Source organism: Saccopteryx leptura, chromosome 2, assembly GCF_036850995.1.
Source record: "Saccopteryx leptura isolate mSacLep1 chromosome 2, mSacLep1_pri_phased_curated, whole genome shotgun sequence".
Lineage (NCBI taxonomy): Eukaryota > Metazoa > Chordata > Mammalia > Chiroptera > Emballonuridae > Saccopteryx > Saccopteryx leptura.
In genome coordinates, this window is record NC_089504.1 from 382,922,978 (window position 1) to 382,928,749 (window position 5,772).

The following is a 5,772-nucleotide window of genomic DNA, read 5'->3' on the forward strand; positions in this document are numbered from 1 at the left end:
TGTGAACATTCCTGAACAGGTTGTTGTATAGATATATCTTTTCATTTCTTTTGGGTAAATGAGTCTGAGTTTAATAATGAAGGTGTATTTAGCTGTAAAAGAAACTTTTCCAAAGTGATTATATTGTTTGACATTCACACTAGCAATGGATGAGAATTCCAGATGTTCCAAATTCTCATCAGCACCTACCTGGTATTGTCAGTCTTTTTAATGTAGTCATTCTAGTGAGTGCATAATGGTGTCTCATTGTGGTTTAATTGAGGTATTTCCCTGATGACACAAAATGTTGAGCATCTTTCCATCTGCTCAATATGGCCATTCATCTATCTTCTCTTTGAAGAATCTATTCAAATATTTTTCTTATTTATTTTTTTCATTTCAGTTTTTAGGGCAGTTTTACATTCACAGCAAAAATGAAAGCTACAGAGATTTCCCATGTGCCTCCTACATGTTCTCCCCCACACACAGCACCTCCCCTATTATCATCATCTCCCACCAGAGTGGGACATTTGTTATTATCAGTGAACCTACAGTTACATATCATTGTCACTCAAAGTACATAGTTCATATCAGGGTTAACTCTTGGGGCTGTACAGTCTGTGACGAATGTATAATCATGTGTATCCATCATAGTGGTATCATAAACACTAGTTTCATTGCTTTAAAAATCCTAGGCCCTGGCCAGTTGGCTCAATGGATAGAGCATTGACCGGTGTGTGGATGTCCTGGGTTCAATCCCCCTTCACGGTGCACATGAGAAGTGACCATCTGCTTATCTTTCTCTCACTCTCCCCCCTTTTTTCTCTCTTCCCTTCTCGCAGCCGGTGGGCTCAATTGGTCCAAGTGTTGGCCTTAGCCACTGAGGATAGCTCAGTTGGTCCAAGTGTTGGCCTTAGGCATTGAGGATAGCTTGGTTAGTCCAAGTGTCGCCTTAGGCACTGAGGATAGCACGGTTGGTCCAAGTGTCAGCCTTAGGCATTGAGGATAGCTCGTTGATTTCGAGCATCAGCCCAAGACAGGTTGTCGGTCAGGGTGCATGCAGGAGTGTATCTCCCTTCCTCTTAAAAAAAAAAAATCCTCTGTGTTCTGCCTGTGGATGGGGTGGAGGTAGGGGGGTTGGAGGGAGGATGCTAGAGGCTGGTTATCGCAAGACAAGGAGAGTCTGGGCCTAGGCCCTGGGGAAACGGTACTTCTACCACGAGTGAGGAGGAGCTCCGTACCCCACCTAGCCCTCTTTAAGGTCTCCACCTGGGCAGACTTCCTGATCTGACCCAGAGCTGGTTAGGAAGAGGCTGCAGAGCCTCTGCCTTCAGGGATACAGGGAGGCAGGGGACAGGGCTCTTGCAAGGAGGCTTCTGGCCCCGCCTCTCCTGTCTACCCAGAGAGCTCCTGGGTGGCCAATAGGCCTGGCCTCTATTTCTGGCCAGTGGCCTTGGTGTCTGGGGTGCTCCAGCTGGCCTGTCTGCTCTTGCTCCTGAGAGCCTGTGATATCTCCTCATTGTTGGTGGAGACCCTGGGGCCTGCTTGGCTGGTGAGTCCCTGGCCTCAGGTCTCCAGAACACTCATGATGGAGAGGGTCCCATTAGCCTGGGCACCCAGCCAGACCTTTCATTTCCTTGTCTGCTGGTCCCATCAAGCCCCGAATCCCCTTGAAATGCTCTTGCCCCACACCCAAATGCTCCCAAGCTCTGCCCAGCTATCCAGATCCCAGACCCAGTGTGGCCTCTCCCCACTGCCCAGAGCACCCAGTAGCACCCTCTCCAGATGTTCCAAATCCTCCCTTGCTGCTGTCGAGTGGCTGCCTGGCTGCCAGGCTCCACGCAGTGCTCATGAGGTTCAGGTCGTGCAGCTTCCAAGGGCTGCAGTCAGTTCTGTATTTGCTCTTCATGCCCTCTTCTTTCAAACCCTTGAGACTCTGGTTCCCCCTTGTTGGGACACACACAGGTCACCCTCTTGTGCCTCAGCTGAATCACTCATTGACCCTTCAGTTTACACATCTTCTCTTAGGGCCCACTGCATTTGGAGGCATCCACCCCAGTCCGTGTCCTGGGCAACGCCCAGGATTGTAAGGAGGCAGTGACCCTCACTTCACAGAAAATGACACAGTCTCATAACAATATCAATAATGTCGTGCAGAGCTGTCGAGGGTTTTCTACCTGTCAGGGTGGTTCTGAATGCTTCACAAGCTTTGGCTCCTTTAACCCTGGCAAGCGTCCCCAGAAATAACTTTTATTATCGACCCAGCTCTGCACCAGCTCTGCACAAAGAGAACACATCTTCTCTGCACCAGGGGAACCTCTCCCACCTGAAGTCAAGATGTCCAGTAAGTGGGCCAAGGCCAAGACCAAGAATCGGCCATAGTGGGCCACATCCAGGAGTTTAAGGTGGCCTTCATTATGATTGACCAGAACTGAGTCGGTTTCATTGACAAGAACTTGCATGACATGCTGGCCTCGCTGAGGAAGAACCTCGTGGATGAGTACCTGGAGGGCATGATGACTGAGGTCCCTGGGCCCATCAGCTTCACCATGTTCTTGACCATGTTTGGGTAGAAGCTGAATGGCCTGGACCCCAAGGATGTGATCCACAATGCCTTCGCCTGCTTCCATGAGGCCTCGGGTTCTATCCACAAGGACCTCCTTTCGGGAGGTGCTTACCACCTTGGTGACTGTTTCACAGACAAAATGGATGAAATATACTGCAAGGAACCCATTGACAAGGCAACTTCAACTATGTAGAGTTTACCCTCATCCTCAAATATGGTGCCATGCCCAGGCCCTGCCCCCCACACACACAGTCTGCAACAGCTCCACACCCACGGGATTCTCTCAGGGGAACCTCCCTCTGAGGGCTTAGGGGCCCAGCTCCCAGGGGAGGAATTGGGCTGAGAGAGCATTGCCAGGCAACAGTCACAGAGCCAATGTGAGGCAGGTGTGTCCCCATGACCTTCCAAGAAAAAGATCATCTAGAGAGCTGGGTCAGAGGCCTGGCCCTATAGGCAAACGAGAAAGCCTCACAGGCCTTACATGTTGCCTGCCCATTCCAAGGCTGTCCCCGCAGGAAGGGCCTCATGTCCTGCTCTGGGACAGGGTAGGAAAGCCCTTTCCCAACAGCTGCTACAAACATATGAATCTCACCACGGTACCTTCTCTCATGACAGACCCTTCACCTCTGCCATGCCCCAGAACACCCCCACCCCATTGGGAGTGTGCCCCAGAAGGTGCTGGAAGCAGGCACTTGTCTCAGAGGAGGCAGTCTCTAGTAGAAGGCTGAGCACTGAAAAAATAAAAAAAGAACTTTCATTATCATGTTTTACACAGAAGCAGAGGCATGTGAAGGCAGTGGTTTGTCAAAGGTCACACATACCCAGGCTAGGATTGAGCCTGGTGGTCTTGACCACTGCGCCACACTGCCTCCCCTGCCTTGGATTTTTTTTTTTACCTGATCCCTATTCCCAGAGGCCACCCTGTGAGGTCCAAGGTGACACTGCGAATTTGTGATGGAGCTGGGACTTGAGCTGGTGCTCTCTGAGGGTAGGGCCAGGACAGGGTCATGGAGGACACAGAGGTTAAGCGGCCACACTTGGGTTCAGCAGAGGCAGGTAGGGAGCCCATGGGTGGCCCTCGCCACAGAACCTGCAGGAGGTGAGGCTGTGTCCTGCCAGTTCCCTGGCTCCATTCTCCAGGCAGTAGGGAACTGCTGAAGATTAGAGAGAACCAGACACCCAGAGAAACAAAGATATTAAGGGGGAGCCCAGTTTCTATCCCACGGCTCGAGAGTAGAATGACATGCCAGGAGCAGATTCCAACTTTTTGCCTATTCAGCCCTATTTGGCTTGGGGTAGCTGGAGAAGGAGGCTGAGAGCCAGGAGAGGGTGGACACAGAGTGGAAGGAGACAGGGCTCCGGGCCCTAGTGAGTACTTGTGCATGCAAACACACACACACACACACACGGCTTTCTTTAGAGACAGACCATGAAAATGCATCCTCTGAGGCCCCAGGATGAGGAGACTGAGGGATGGGTGATTTCCAGCTGGGAAGCGTTCCTAGGGGCCACAGCTGCTGGAGTTGTGATGGGAAAGGCCTGGGACAAGGGGAAGATACAGGAGTGGAAAGCCAGCATCCTCCTGGACTTCATGGAGGAGAGAGGTTCCAAAAGGGGAGAGGGTTGAAGGCCAGGCTGGGGAATTTGTCCTGTAATCATGGGAGCCAGACCCTCCAATGGTCTGTTCCCACATCATTCCAATGACCAGTGTCCTCACACTCTGAGATTCTCCCCACCCCGGCAAGGGTGCATGCTTATACCTCCGTGTTTTAGGAGGTGAGGCTTTTCAAGCAGCTCACTGCACCCTCTTCGGGGCAGGTCACTGTGAGCTAGCTGCTCATGGCTCTCGTCCATGTGAGTTTGAGCTGGGCTGCACCAGTGTCACCTCCTGTGCAGCAGCTGGAGCAGGCCCATTCCTTGGGGGCTCCAGAGAAGCCTGGTCTCAGCTTTGCTGGAACCCAGCAAGGGGGCGGGAGAGGGTGGGGGAAGGACTCGGCCACCAAGGAGGGAAAGCAGTCACCTGCTCTGCCCAGATGCTAACAGTTAGGGATCAGTCCTGTTAGCCCGTTTCCTGCTCCAGGATACCTGGTTACAATGCAGTAAGATCATGTAGCATTTACTGAGCACCTATGTTATGTCAGAAACTTTGCACCGTCTCATTTAATCTTCACACAAGTCTGTGGAAAAAGAATTACAACCCATAGTTTGAGTTGATAAAAATGAGGCTCAGAGAGTTTAAGTGACTCAGTCCAGATCAGCCTGCTGGCCATGACCCCTGGCTCTCCACCGAGCCTAAGCCCTCCCTCTTTAGTGTGCTGATCTCCTGGAAGACACCCCATTCTCAGTCCTGTGCTTTCAGGTATGGCTGGGTGGGGGTCACCAGCAGGGATGCTGACCCCCGCCCCCAGGTCTTCTTCCATGATGACTGAAGGATGGAGTATTTTTGCTTGTCTTTGCTGTGACTTTTACCATATTCAGTGAACAAGGACACAGGGACTGGTGTGTAGGGGACAGCCAGGGCCAAGACCAGCTGGGTTATCTGGAGAAGGGGCAGTGGGAGTGGTAGGAAGGCAGGCCATCCCCAGACATGGACCAGTGGCCAGGTTCATGCTGAGGAGAGGCAGTGAAGGAAAGAGTGCCCTCCCCCTCCACTCCCTCCTTCCAGCATGGATAACTCAGATCCTGACTTAGGAGCTGTTCAACCCAGGGGCCAGAGGTGGCTGCCCACTTATGAGTCTTCTGGGTGCTCATTGTGAGCTACATACCCACGTTATGAGGTTTTCCTTCCACCCATTCTCTGCCTGGCAGCCCTTACCCACACATGATATGACATTCAAGAGGTCCTCTACACTAGTCAGGAGTTGCCCTGGGGCTGAGACTTTGACAAGCAGTGCTCTGAAGAGTGAGGGGCTTATTTCTCCCCTTTAATTGAATGGCAGCTGAAGGGGCTGGGCAGAGCCTTCAGAGGCCCAAGCTCTCCTGGGTTGCCACATCCCTTGTATGTGTTTTTCCAGCTCATGTTTGCCCAACAGCTGCTGCACAACCAGGAGTTGTGTCTAAGTTTCAGGCAGGGGCAGAAGGAATTACATAGGGTGGCACTTCCACCAGCAAAGCAATTGCTTCCCCATAAACCCCATGATTCACATGAGCCACAGCTACCTCGCCTGGCCTCACCTGGTTGCCAGGGGCTCTGGAGCAGTGGACATTCTAACCAAACAGAACTGGGA